Source organism: Pongo pygmaeus, chromosome 2 (genome assembly GCF_028885625.2).
Source record: "Pongo pygmaeus isolate AG05252 chromosome 2, NHGRI_mPonPyg2-v2.0_pri, whole genome shotgun sequence".
In the NCBI taxonomy this organism is placed as follows: domain Eukaryota; kingdom Metazoa; phylum Chordata; class Mammalia; order Primates; family Hominidae; genus Pongo; species Pongo pygmaeus.
The window spans coordinates 92,780,001-92,795,540 of record NC_085930.1 but is presented as its reverse complement, the minus strand read 5'-3'; the positions used below and the strand labels follow the sequence as shown (position 1 = coordinate 92,795,540).

At 35.5% G+C, this 15,540-nt stretch overlaps 1 protein-coding gene across 21 annotated transcripts in view; it reads right to left on the bottom strand.

Moving 5' to 3' along the window:
• Nucleotides 1-15,540, bottom strand: part of FHIT (fragile histidine triad diadenosine triphosphatase) — a 1,508,090-nt gene that overhangs the window by 954,526 nt on the left and 538,024 nt on the right. For 10 of the 21 annotated variants that reach the window (XM_063661894.1, XM_054479714.2, XM_063661900.1 and 7 more), the window contains one exon: nt 14,445-14,516. The exons of the other annotated variants lie outside the window; for them this stretch is intronic. The gene's annotated coding sequence lies outside the window, so the exon portion shown is untranslated. The remainder of the gene's footprint in view (nt 1-14,444; nt 14,517-15,540) is intronic. 21 annotated transcript variants of the gene reach the window in all.

Here is a 15,540-nt window from a genome sequence, read left to right as displayed (position 1 = left end):
AAATTATACCTTCATAACATGGGCATATTTTTCTAACTGTAAAAATGTTTTCTTTAAATAGGCATAACTACATCCTGTCTATTTTAATTTCATATAGCACTAATTTTCCTTGGGGAAGGAGTAAAAGATAATATTTTTTAAAGTTTCTCTCTATCTAGATAGGATGCTAGTAAAAGCAAGATTTCTATATGTTCTGATATGACCAAGTAGATATTTCTCTACTCACCGGTCTCTGAAAATCCCTGTGTTTACCCAAGATTTAACTCAAGAGGCTAAAGTCGTGGGTAAATATTAAGAGGGAATTGACAAAGGCATATTAAGTCTAAGGAGTAGACTATACTTTTCTAAAATAAACACATAATTACAGAGTTAACACAGCAGCACCTTCTGCCTTGTCAGTGCTGAAGGCCCCATGGCAGCCAGTACTCTTCACTTGACCTCGTCCTGCAAACTTTCTGTACAGCAGATAAAGGCCCAAAGTACACTATAGTTTAGTGAATAGCATAAACTCATTCATCTGTAAGTACTAGATATTACAACATCAGGCTTCTCACTGGTCCTACTATAAAAATAATTTTATGCTTGCACATTGGACACAATTGTTCTGGTGGCATAGCTCTTTAGCTAAACCAGCACTGAATAGAAAGAGGCATCCTCTATTAGTCTGCAACAGAACCCAGCATTTCCACCATTGCAAACATCCAACTGGATGAAAACTTTTTATCCCCAGCAGGATTAAGTCAAAACATAGATTGACCTAGGAGAAGAAGCATTAGCCCTTGTCAAATAAGTATAATTACTTGATGACATTGGTTAGTAAAGCTGCAAAGAATACTGAGGAAATTAAACCAGCTAATTTGGGAAAGACTAGAAAGGCAATATGAACACCATAAAAACATGGGTAAGGAACAATAAGATGCTGACCTTTACTGTTTTCTCTGTGCATGATCCTGCCTGGCAGAGCTACGTTTAGGCTCCTCAGAAAACCCGATGCTCTCTTTGCACTACTAGCCAATGTGAAGCAACATTAAAAAAAAAAAAGAAAGAAAAAGAAAGAAAGAAAGAAAACAATCAGAGAAATGCAAATTAAAACCACAATGAGATACCATCTCACACCAGTTAGAATGGCGATCATTAAAAAGTCAGGAAACAACAGGTGCTGGAGAGGATGTGGAGAAATAGGAACACTTTTACACTGTTGGTGGGACTGTAAACTACTTCAACCATTGTGGAAGACAGTGTGGCGATTCCTCAAGGATCTAGAACTAGAAATACCATTTGACCCAGCCATCCCATTACTGGGTATATACCCAAAGGATTATAAATCATGCTGTTCTAAAGACACATGCACACGTATGTTTATTATGGCACTATTCACAATAGCAAAGACCTGGAACCAACCCAAATGTCCACCAGTGATAGACTGGATTAAGAAAATGTGGCACATATACACCATGGAATACTATGCAGCCATAAAAAAGGATGACCTCATGTCCTTTGTAGGGACATGGATGAAGCTGGAAACCATCATTCTCAGCAAACTATTGCAAGGACAAAAAACCAAACACTGCATGATCTCACTCATAGGTGGGAACTGAACAATGAGAACACTTGGACACAAGAAGGGGAACATCACACACCGGGGCCTGTTGTGGGGTGTGGGGAGTGGGGAGGGATAGCATTAGGAGATATACCTAACGTAAATGACGGGTTAATGGGTGCAGCACACCAACATGGCACATGTATACATACGTAATAAACCTGCACGTTGTGCACATGTACCCTAGAACTTAAAGTATAATAAAAAAAAAAAAGAAAACCATTAAAACACTTTAGAAATATACAAAGGTAGGCCGGGTTCTGTGTCTCACTCTTGTAATCCCAGCACTATGGGAAGCCAAGACAGGTGAATCACCTAAGGTCAGGAGTTCAAGACCAGCCTGGCCAACATGGCGAAAGCCCATCTCTACTAAAAATACAAAAATTTAGCCAGATGTGGTGGCGGGTGCCTGTAATCTCAGCTACTTGGGAGGCTGAAGCAGGAGAATCACTTAAACCCTGGAGGCAGAGGTTGCAGTGAGCCGAGATTGTGCCACTGCACTCTAGCCTGGGTGACAGAGTGAGACTCTGTCTCAAAAAAAATAACAAAAAAAGAAATATACAAATGTTTTCATTTGTATGGGAACTTATGGAATAGTGATTAAGAGAATGGGCTCCAAAGTCAAACTGTGAGTGTTCAGATGCTGGTCTTCCCCTTGCAGAAATGTTATGTAAACTATTTATGCTTCATTTCCTACATCTGTAAACTGGGGGCTAATACTGTTACCTCACTGGCTGCTTTGGGAGGATCAGCTGTGATAATTCATGTAAAGCTTGTAGCAGAGTGCCTAATCCCTAACAAGAGTTCAACATAATTGCTGCTGCTGCTAGGGAGAGGCTGCAAAGCATTCTGGGTAAGAACAGGGACACTGGGACAAGATTGTAGAGGCTCTGCCAGTGACAAGCTGTAATCTTGAGCAACGTATTTAACTTCTTTGTACCTCACTTCCCTCACCTACAAAATGGAAGTAATAATAACCATTATGAGGGTTGTTGTGAGAATTAAATGAGTTAATATTTGTTGGGTGTTTAGACTACTATCTGATACATGTCTGACAAATTATTCAGCTGTACATGAATGGTTTTAAAACTGTGATTATGGAAAACCAAGGGCTTTGTACGGAGGAATGGAGATAAGGAGAGTGTGCAGCCCAGTCCCACTCTGTATGCAAACAAAGTAATTCTAGCTCTTTTACATATTTAACTTTCAAGCAAGATTTTCTTTGAGTAAAGGGTAATGCTGCTTTAAAAGAAGAAAGAAAGGAATGAAGGAAAGAAGGAAAGAAGAAGGAAGGAAGGAAGAAAGGAAGGAAGGAAGGAAACAAACCATGGCTCTATATGTATGAGCCTCATATAAAATATATCAGTACAGGTCTTACAAAACATTGAATGTTTTTATATACATTCTCTAGCAGATTTAACCAGATCAGTTTTAAGGTTCCTTCTAGAAAGAAAGTTCTCCATACCTTGAAAAGTGAATTTCAGTATATTCAAATTTTAAAGACACGACTTCTCATACTTCTTCAGGGTAAACAAAAGTCTCAATAATTCTAATTTAACATGCAAAAGCCATGAATATTCACTACAGTCAAATGAATAATAAATCACCCCTGGGTTCAAGTGCTTGCCATGCAAAATTGCCTATTTCCTAGAACATCCAGAAATCTGTTTTTAAATTGCTTTTTATTACTTTTGCTCTTGTGATGGTTGCTCTTCAAAGCAACTTGGAAAAATGTGCCATTCTCAGCATTAAGGCGATAAAGAAGAAATGAGGACAGCAGAACATGGTGCCATCCACAAAAGGAAAGAGAGTCTGTGGATCAGAGGGCTGGGCTCTGGAAGACAGTTTTTAAATGTCAACAGATAAAATTTATGACATAAAAGGGAATGTTCCTTAGTCATCCTGAGCATTGATATCTACATGAATAATAAATCAAAAGGCTCTTTATCCATTTACTGGTAAACATTACAACCTTAGGTTGAAGTTGTGATTTACTCCACTGATATCAACACAATAGAAATCCAGTGAAAGTATCACTGGACTGGCCCCAAGTTCTGGAAAATCATTGATGAGTGGGAGTACAAACATTTTGAGGGGAAGAGTATTTTTTTAAAAGCAAATATTTGTGGCACTAGCAACATGAGTGAACTCATTAAGATTTCTTTTAAAGGATTACCCTTTAGTCTTTCCTACATGGAAAACTCAAGTATACTCAAGTTATCAATTGTATAATTTGGTGGAAAGTTATCACCAGTATTTTCCCCCAAATTGGATTGAATTATTAATATTTCACCTTTACAAATACATGCAGTATAATTCAATTTATATAAAATTTAAAATATACAAAACTTACAGTGATTACAAGTGCCTAAGCTGGTAATAAAGGTATCAATTAATGAAAGAAAATGAATACGTCAAAGGACAGGATAGTGACTACCTCTAATATGATCAGAGAGAGGGTTCAGATCAGGGAATTTTCAGAGGACTGCTGGGGGTGCTAGAAATACAGTGTATTGACTTGGGTGAACCTTGAGATAGGTGTTTATTTATAGTTATTCATTAAACTGTTCATACGTGTCATATGCACTTTTCCTGTACAAATTATATTTCACAATTTTATTTAAATAGTATGTTTCATTCTGAGATGACTCTCCAATCTATTACATGAAACACACTTATACTCAAAAAGGTGTTCATTCTTTTTCTCTGAAATTCAGATTTAACTGGGCGTCCTGAATTTTATCTGGCAACTGTAAACCAATCAGAATAGCATGGTTAGATTACAAATAATATATATATTTTAAAAGACAGGAAAATAAACCACAGATAAAATGCATTCTTAAAAGTCTTAGTCATTTCATTTGATATTCTATTAATATGATACATTTGTGTTTCATGGTTTCTGACTTCCTGTGACCCCTTGTGCCCAGGGGACTGTAAACATAAATAGGCTATCTAGACACAAACTAGTTTACTTAAACGAAGGCAAAGAAGCTGACCATTATAAATACAGCATGCCTGAGAAAGGAGAGTTTCAAGTCAAAAACAAATCTGGAAAAAAAATTAATTTGCTTCTTTTTCTTAAAGCAATGATGTGTCGTTTTTATGTGCACTTGTTTACACAGTAAAAGAAAAGACAATCAAATAGGTAAAATGGATGCTGTATTGCTCCCTTATATACACAAAGAATTACACATCTGTCTAACCATGCTAACCACTCTGAACGATAATTATGGATCAATGCTTTAAAAAATATCCTGACTTGCCTGCAGAAATGGCAAGGAGAATTCAATTAAATTATTTGTAAAAGCCAGAGTCTTTTTTTCCTATCCATCTGCTACTTGAAATGGGATGACCTTTCAAACAGTGCTTGCTGTTCTCAATGCAAACTCTAAATAAAGAAGTGGAGTGTGGCTTTTTTTTTCCTTTCCAGGTTCAGCATAGATAGAGCATTTGTACTGACATTCTACGCCACTCCAAAGAATGCAGATTTGGCTTCTAGAACATAAAAGAGGCATTTCAGGAATATAAATCAGGCTTTTGTCCTATACCTTCAGTCATGACATTTGCCTTCTATCAGAAAGGTGTGCTGCTTCTGAGATAAGTGTTTGAGAACAAGCTACATGAAGTAATTTACTCCCTGGAGAAAAATTGCAAACCTCACCCCCAAACAAATGGCATAAAGTAAATGTGTTAGTGAAGAATCCTTTGTTAAACTATATGTGGCAGGGGAGCTAAATAGAAAAGGTCAGATATTTAAGCTAACAATGGGCTCAAAACAAACCTTCCAACATGTCTCTCAATAGGCCTAGATTATCAACTAACAACTTTCACTATTAAGACTATTAATAGTAATAAGCCGTGCTTTCTTCACTGAGTCTATATATATTTTACATTGTTTTATTGCTCCCCTACCCTTTTTAATTTTTAAAGCATTTCCAGTTTGGTCCTTTGTGTGCTTTTTTAAAAATTAGGATTTGGAACAAACTTTCATGTATTTTTCTTGATAAAAGTGTATCAAGCACATTTCAAAAAGTTCAAAAAATACAGAAATATAAAAAATAATCTATTACCACATCACCCAGAGAAATTGACTCTTAACAGTCTGGTGTTTATACTCCCATTCATCTTAATACATAAGCGTATCACAAAATTATATGATATTATATAACAATCAAAACTAATCAACTGTTTTATGAACATCTTTCTATGCCATAAGTAAAAATCTGTATCATTATACAAAAATTTTCATTACACGTTTTAAATGTTTTATGGGTATCTGTGTGTGCGTGTATAGTTGTAAAATATAACTTTTAAGTGAATTTATTTAAATACCCAACTACTTATGAGTACACAGATTTACAGCTTTTTTCACTATTATAAACAAAACTGAAATGAGCATCCATACACACATCTTTGCAGTTATTTCCTTAGTATTACTTTCCAGAAATAGTATAGCTGGACCAGAAAGTATAAACATTATTAAAGCCTTTTGGTTAATACTGTCAATCTGCCTTCCAGAAAGTTTACTAAGAAAGCTGGGTAGATTTCCCTCTACTGTATAATACTGAGAAATATCAATTTTTTGGATACTTGTCAGTGTGAGCAAAAATGTCATTATTACTCTAATTATTATTGCTTTGATAACTAATGGGGCTGAGAGTTTTACTGGTATTTTTAACTCTTCCTTTGTGAGTCATTATTCAAATACTTTTCAAATGGTAACTTGTAAAGTATTTTGAATTTTGGCCCATTTTTCTACAAGACAAAAGCATTATCTTAAAGTACAACACCATTAGGATTTAAGATAAATACACACACACACACACACTCACTCACAATGAGAAAAAATGCTACAGATAATAATCATTTTAATTTTAAAAATAATACTCAGCATTATTAAACCAATTAAACAAAAATACACACATACGCCAGGTGCAGTGGTTCACACCTGTAATCCCAACACTTTGGGAGGCCGAGGCAGGTGGATCACCTGAGGTCAAGCAGTTCAAGACCAGCCTGGTCAACATGGTGAAAAAATACAAAAAAAGTAGCCAGGCGTGGTGGTGCACGCCTGCAATCCCAGCTTCTCAGGAGGCTGAGGCAGGAGAATCGCTTGAAGCCGGGAGGCAGAGGTTGCCATGAGCCAAGATCATGCCACTGCACTCCAGCCTGGGCAACAGAGCAAGACTCTGTCTCAAAAAAAAAAAAAAAAAAAAAATACACAGGTATGTATGTATGTGGTATATAAAATAAGTCAATACTCTATCCCAGCACTATTTCCAATTCCATTTTCCCATGGCAACTAATAAAAACAAAACAAAAAATAGAAACAATTAATTATTTATCCTTCTACATCTTTTTCTAGTATCATACCAGTATATACAAACAGGTTTTGATATAGTCATTCTTTGCTTTCTAATTCCAACGGTCTCATATCGTTCCAATTAGTCATATGATTAGATGCTGCCATATCATGGACATGCTGGACATCACATATAGATGTATTTAGCTATTATTATTAGTTCCATAATATTTCATAGTATGGTTATAGTATAAATATATTCAACAATCTCACTATTCATGTGCTGTTTTTATGTTAATGTTATTTGTCTTCTTTTTTTTTTTTGCCACTACTAAAAATGCAGCCAACATCTTTAAATATACATCTTCACATCAGAGATTACTGACTCCCAAAATTAAGGTTGCAGAGTCAAAGAGCAAGTGTACCATTAATTTTGATAAATATATCCAGATTTAGCAATATATGAAATTCTTCCATTTCTAAGCACCTTTAACAAGCATGGATATTATCAATATTTTCCAATTTTGTCAACTGCTTGACTGGAAAAGTATTTATTTCATTGTGATTTCAATTTGTATTTCCACAACTACTAGTAAAGTTAAACAGAGTTGCATGTCTATTGGTCACTTAAATTTTCCCTCTGTGAATTGCCAATTAATATCCCTAGCCATTTTTCTCAAATATGATGTATAACTGTATGTCATCAGTGTGTAAGAATTCCTATTTTTCTAAAATTTATATTATTTAATGTACATTCATATATTTAATTCATCTGAATTTTTAGATTTTTATTGTAAAAAATAGTGGTCTAACATTTACAACTTACTAATGAAAAGCCAATTTTCATAGCATCTTTTAATACATAAACATGCATTTCCCAACTGAATTGAAAAGACCCTTTTTTTTTTTTTTTTTTTTTTAAAAGACAGGATCTTCCTTTGTTGCCCAGGCTGGAGTGCAGGGGAGTGACCTCGGCTCACTACAGCCTCGACTTCCCTGGCTCTGGTGATCCTCCAACCTCAGCCTCCCAAGTAGCTGGGACTACAGGCATGTGCCACTGTAATTGCCCAATGGGTTCTCCTTGCCTACTGCTTAGACAGAGCCAATGTATCAAGACCAGGGAACTGCAATAGAGAAAGAGTTCAATTCACACAGAGCAGGCTGTATGGGAGACTGGAGTTTTATTATTACTCAAATCAGTCTCCTCCAAAACTCAGGGATCCAAACTTTTAAGAATAATGTGGTGGATAGGGGGTCGGAAAGTGGGGAGTGCTGATTGGTTGGGTGGGATATGAAATCACAGAGAGTCGAAGCTGTCCTCTTATGCTGAGTCAGTTCCTGGGTGGGGGCCACAAGACCAGATGAGCCAATTTATCCATCTAGGTGGTGCCAGCTGATCTATGGAGTGCAGGGTCTACAAAATAGCTCAAGTACTGATCTTAGGTTTTACAATAGTGATGTTTTCCTGTGGAGCGATTTGGGAGGTTTAGAATCTTGCAGCCTCCAGCTGCATGACTCCTAAACCATAATTTCTAATCTTGTAGCTAGTCTGTTAGTCCTGCAAAGGCAGTCTAGTCCCCAGACAGGAAGGGGGTTTGTTTTGGGAAAGGGCTGTTTTCACCTTTGTTTCAAAGTTAAACTATAAACTGAGTTCCTCCCAAAAGTTAGTTCAGCCTACACCCAGGAATAAACAAGGACAGCTTGGAGGTTAGAAGCAAGATGGAATCAGTAAGGTCAGAGCTCTTTCACTGTCATAATTTTCTCAGTTATAATTTTTGCCAAGGTGGTTTCGCCACCATGCCTTGCTAATTTTTGGTATATTTTATACAGATGGGGTTTCGCCATGTTGCCCAGGCTGGTCTCTAACTCCTGGGGCTCAAGCACTCTGCCCATCTTGGCCTCCCAAAATGCTGGGATTACAGGCATGAGCCACTGCATCCAGCTGAAAAGACACTTTTACTGAATATTAAGTTCATATATTTGGATCTGTTTCTCTTTTTTCTGTTTCATTTATAAAATGTTCTCGTGGCTAACAACGTACCATTTTAATAACAGTAACTTTGTATTACATTTTAATGTTTAGAAGAAAAAGTAAAAATGAAACCTGTTGCCATTCTAATAAATTATATTAACATATCTATTTTATAGGAATGAATGACATTTTATAATAATAAAAACTAGTAGGGAATATGAGTATGACTCTTTTGACAGGCAGTTTTATCTCCATAACATTTTTCTTTTTTCTATATAGGCTTTTTTGTTAAATTGTTACTACGGATTTTATATTTTTTGTTTCCAAAATAATTTTTTTCTATTTCTAGATAACTAGTTATTGAAAGTATAAAGAAAAAATTTGATTTTTATATGTTTATTTTGTGATCATCCAGATAACATGTTTTCTTAGTAACTGTGTAACAGTCATAAATTCTCTATGAATATAATAATATCACATGACAGTGAAGAGAGTATCATTTTTTCCTTTTTTTTGTTTAATTTTTTTGTTTGATTACAACAAGCAGAACCCATAACACAGTGCTAAATAACAGTGCTAATAGCAAATATTCCTGTGTATTCTTCCTGATTTAATATGCATGACTTTTATATTTTACTGTTTAATGCAATGTTTGATTATAGGTCTTTATAAATATTCCTTATTGTGTTTAACTTCCTTCCATGCCCATTTTATTTAGAGTATTGCTAGAAATTTCTAATACATTTTATCACATTTCTTATCAGCATGCATACTGAGTTGAATAGAGTCCTCCATAATTTATAGTCATGTGGAATCTCAAGTGACTTTATTTTGAAACTGGGTCTTTGCAGATGTAATTTGTTAGATTACAGTAATTAGAGGTCATAAGGGATTAGAGCGGCCCCTACCCAATGACTGTTGCCCTCATAAGAAGCAAAACCAGAGATATAGTCAGACACGCAGAGAGAATACCATGTGATAAAGGAGACAGAGACTGGAGTAATGTGTCTGTATGCCAAGAAATGCCAAGGACTGCTGGCATCTACTAAAAGGTAGAAAAAGGCAAGGGAGGGGCACCCCTTAGAGCCTTCAAAGGCAGGATGTCCCTACTGGTACCTTGATTTTGAACCTCTAGCTTTCAAAACTGACAGACAATAAATGTCTGTTATTTTAAGCCACTCATTACCAAATTTCCAAACAGTAATTTGTTATGGTGGTTTTAGGAAATTAACAAAGCATATGTTGTATAATCATATCATTTTAATCTTTTAATTAATGGTATAAATTTCCAATTCAGAACCAGTTTGTAATTTTTGAAATGAAGCCTATTTAAACATTTTTATCATGTTTTCATAAGCAGATAGATACAAGTTGCTACTTTTTAATTATATACTTCCACATATGAAAATGAAATTAGCATAAAATATCTCATTAGTATTATTTATCTCAAGTTTTGATACAACATTTTGCTAGATTTGCACAATTGAGCCCCATTCTATTTTCTCTATAGTCTTGAATTGTTTAAGAACCATAGGGAATATCAGTTTTTTAAAGCTTTCATATGTTACAAGTATCTTTTACTCTTTTAAAGTATCTGTTTTTAAATATCTAATTTACAGGTAAAACTATCTGGGCCTGGTGCCTTTTTTCTAGTGGTACATCTTTAATAATTTTCCACTTTCTTCTATGATTATTGGTATTAAATGTTTTTATTTTGCCTATGGGAATAATATAATACTGAATGTATATATACTTTTCTAAAGAATCATCATTTTCCTAGATTTGAAAGTGAATGGCTATAACAATTTTTTTTTTTTAAATCTAGCCGTACCAGTATTGATTGGCAGAGTTGACCAAGGGAAGCTAGGAGGGTACATACCATCTTCCTCCCACACGACTACATATGCATTGAATCAGAAGAAGACAATCTTCCAAGAATAAAAAGAATCACCAGGGGAATAAGAGCAGTTCTCATCCCTAGTTAGAATCTCTAAACAAACCAAAGCAAATGTTTTTATTTTAATCATCAGGACTGTGTCACAATGAAACCTAGATGGTTTGTCTTCAAGTCATTTACTACTTCCCTAAAGTCTTATCAAAAGTATGCTAAAAAAGTTTATGACATTTCCACTGAGCTACAATAAAGCTTCTATTTTTTTAGATACTTGACAAAATTTTTAAAAGAATTATTTTTCCCCCACACCTGCACACATTTTAAAATATCTTCAACTTTTCTACAAAACAATTTTCTCTACAGCTCTCCCAGACTTCATAAACATATTCTTTTATTCATAGCAGATGGAGGAAATTAGAGTAACATATTTGCTCTAAAATCATTAGTGCTGCATCAGCACTTCTGATCTAAATGGCATTTCAAGGGGTTATTGTTACATAGAGCAAGACTTTGCTTCAGGCAGAAAGAGACAGAAAAACAACTTGAAAAATGAACCTTTTTTTGCAATTAGCTTCTGCATCTTAATTTGTTGAATGCCATTCTATTTGGATTTTAAACACAAATCAAAGGAAGAACAAAGTGATCCAATTCTGTCAGGGTCATACCTTCCTTACTGGTCAGTCCTCTGATTAATCATAATAGCTGCTTCCTAAAAAATAATGTTGTTAAAACTTACCATCAACTACTTGATTCTCTGGAAGACTAACATATTCTTACTTCTCAGAGATATCTGAGAGGCTAATAAGTCTGCTCTTTAGCCTCAAGAAATGCCTAAAACTAAAGTATTCAACTGGTGAGCGTCACATGACTGCCACTCTGTCCAAGAGATAAATAAACATCCCTGGCTGAAGAATGAACCAACCCATGGGTGTTTCTTTAGCATATACTCTGTTAAGTCCACTGTGGAATTTAAAAAAAAAAAAAAAGTTTAAGGTACTACACACCTGGAAAATGCAATCTTGTAAACATAAGAGAAGACACAGAGAATGACACAAGATAGCAACAATCATACTTTATATTTTTACACTGCATTACAATTTTCAAACTACTTTCATGACACTTTTCTTACTTTATCCTCACAGTAAATCCATAATGGAAGCAGGATAAAAGAGGAATGAGACATAAACATAGAACTTCAGAGATGAAAGCAACATTAAAGGCATCAATAACCTTCTTTACAGATAAGAAAATGGAGACCAAAGGGAACTAAGAACCTTCACCTTGTTTCAGAGTCAGGCAAGCAAAGCTAATGAAGTGAAGGCTTGTCACCCCAAGTTGCAAAAAGGAGTCACAAAAATAAGACAAGAAAGAGAAAGATGATAGAAATACAGGACACTAATTTGGATTTAATGTACCTTTTTAAAAAACTAAAAAAGGAAAAGCAATTCTATTGAATTCGGGTTTGAAATTCAACGTTGGTCTCTAGGGATCACTTGGGTATGGTGGTTTTATGCCATTACCAGATCCCTTTGAGAAAAACACTATTTTGAAATTCATAGTTTCCAGTAAATATGTTCAAGGCTTTGAAGAACATACTCCTGTAGGTGTAAATGGTGTATACACATATACACAAAAGCTTGAAAACACTACTTAATTACTGAATGGAGTCTAAACATTCTACAGCTCAGTTAAGAAGCTACACATGCGTCTCATACCCACCAACTCTCCAGCTGTCCTCCACACACCATCCCAGCAAGTCCTAGCTGACTCTCTTAATACTGCGACCTCTCTGTCATATAACAAAGGTTGAAAATCATCCTTCCTTTGAATAAGAATATATTAGAACTATATTTTTTTTGTTACAGCCTTCTCAAAAATGTATTTCAAGCCACACATAGGCCATTGTCCTGGCATCTTTTATTTAACAGACCATAGCTATTTTCCATGACTCAGTCCAGAATATTCTTTAACATCTACATCTAGGATATTATCATAATTATAATAAGAGACGGCACTACGTGGATGAAGCTGGAAGCCATCATTCTCAGGAAACTAACACAGGAACAGAAAACCAGACAGCGCATGTTCTCACTCATAAGTGGGAAATGAACAATGAGAACACACGGACACAGGGAGGGGAACATCACACATTGGGGCCTGTTAGGGGTTTGGGGGGCAAGGGGAGGGATAGCATTAGGACTAATGCATGTGGGGCTTAAAACCTAGATGACAGGTTGATGGGTGCAGCAAACCACCATGGCATGTGTATACCTATGTAACAAACCTGCATGTTCTGCACATGTAACCCAGAACTTTAAGTAAAAAAGAAAACAAAGGTGCAAAAGTAAAAACATTAAAAGTGGAATCATGATTTTAAAAAATAAATTCACAGTGGTGTTGAAAGATCATATCAGGGTTAGAGGACAAATCTTTGTGTTAGAATGAACACTTAATTTATTATCAGAATGAACAATAATTACCTTGACATTTTAAAACAGGATTTTGTCACCTTTTAAACGTCTGGGAACAGAGAAGGTGAAACACCATGTCTGACACACTATGGAAAGTTTTATAATTCTCCTCAAAAAGGAAGAACAAATATTTCTATTTCCATTCCAGATCTGCACAATATATTCTTGCATCCCATTTGGTCTGATTCATTTACATTTTGCTGAATTCTGTTTTTGTCCATTTTCATCATTCAAAAGATTTTAAAAATTCAACAACATCAAAAAGCCATCAAAAGATGCTTTCAGATGAAATTGCAAAGAAAATAAGCACATGAATTAGTGAAGCAACTTCCAAGTTATACAATTGTGGCACTTACATCTTTTCTCATCTTGCCCAAGAATTAATTGTACTGCTGAAATTAGACATCCAGCCTGCTCCATGCAGACAGGAGCCCAAGCCGGAAGCAAACTCTTTGAATGACAACACTGCCTTCTGATTCTTTTCACATGGCTACATTTTTGACATTTCCTTCAATGTTCTACCCAGTTGCAGTGTGACTATGACAAAAGATTTCTGTAGGCATGACTGGCACCTCTGCGGTAAGTGGCAGGGAATGGAATAGGCAACGAGTCCCTTTAGTAGCTCCAAAAAGCCCACAGGCACTCTGCAAACCTTCTGCATACATGCTCTTAAGTAAAGGATGTGAAAAATGGAAACCGTGATGACAATTTTAATCACCTGACAGATGATTCTATGATCTACTATAGCTTTATAATGGCAAAGCCACTGACACACGAGACTGACAGGCATATATTCTCTCTCTGCCTCTAAGTCTATTAAATGTTTATTTGGGGGGTTTACACATGGATAGAGATGACCTTAACAGAGTATTTATTGAATCTATCCACAGATAAATTATAAATGACTAAAACTTTAACTAGGTGGAATTTTCATGGTTATTTTTAATTTCTAGGCCCAAATCACTTCCCTAGGCTCTAGAACTCTCTTCCAGGAGATGTCAGATGTCAGTAATCAGAGGGAGCCCATCTACAGTCAATGCAGCCAAAAGTTCCGCCTACAAGGTAGCAATTAGAGTCCAGCAGTCTCTTCTGAAAGTGCCAATTACTGTTCTGTCTTCCCTTTTGAATGTCTCCTTAATATAAGAATGACATATCATTTTTATCCTATCAGATTAGAAAATATTGTTTAAAATAACACTCACAGTTGGCAAGAATGCAGAGAGAGAAGCACTCCCAAACAGATGCTGGTGAGGATGTAAATTGGAATGTCCTTTCTGGAAAACAGTCCAACAAAATATATCATGATGTTTTTATCTTCCTGATATTAGTTTGGGTATACTGTCGCATATTTTTAAATAGTCTTCAAAAGCCAGAGTTTTAAAACTCTGTGTGGCATTTCGTTATGTGAATATGCTATAGTTTTCAATTATTTCCACATTTGTCAGCATTTTAGTTGATTTCAAATTGGGGTATTATAAATAATGTTCCAGTGAACATCTTCATAAATACACATTTAACTCACATTCTGTTTATTTCTTAGTATAGATTCAAAGTGAAAATACAGTGGTTGGCAAGGCTTATATTCAAGTATAATTTTATCCTAGTAATTATGGAATTAGTATCAGCAAACCAATTCCTAAGCTAGAATTCACCATCATTTACTAGGAGAAAGATCTGTGGTGGTAAAACAGACTCTGCTTATTTACACAGCCTTACTAATGGGCAATTTGCCAGAAGAAACCAAACCAGAGAGCATGTATGATTGAGTAACCATTACACGGAAAGAAGAAATCAGCTCCTACTAAAAGCACATTCATCTCAAGTAATGCCAGCAGCCTGCTGAGTTAGTTGTATTCAGCCCCTACAGAAAAACCCTTCCCAAGTTCGTTGATATGTGACACCCATGACATATTTTTACCATCACTGGTTTGCATGAATTTGCCTGTCTTTGAGACCTGATAAACAATCTGATTTATTGAACTGAAACAGGCAAATGTAGTGAAACCCTATCCTGTAATTGGCAAACCTTTTACCTCCCTGGTGGCTTGAGTAGAGAAGTTACTGGCTGGAGGCTGTTCTAAAGGAAAACATGATTGGCCCTAAAATTAAAATTCCAGACTTTAGGAGCCAATTAATGATGACATACCACTTTTAATCCATCACTTTGCAATATATTTAAAATGTTAAGACTCATTGTTGGCAAGGGAAAACTATTTCCCAAAGCTTATTCCATGGGAAAATGTTTTCGTGGACAAAGGAGTTTGGGAAAGAGTGATATTGGAACAAAGTTCAAGTTGA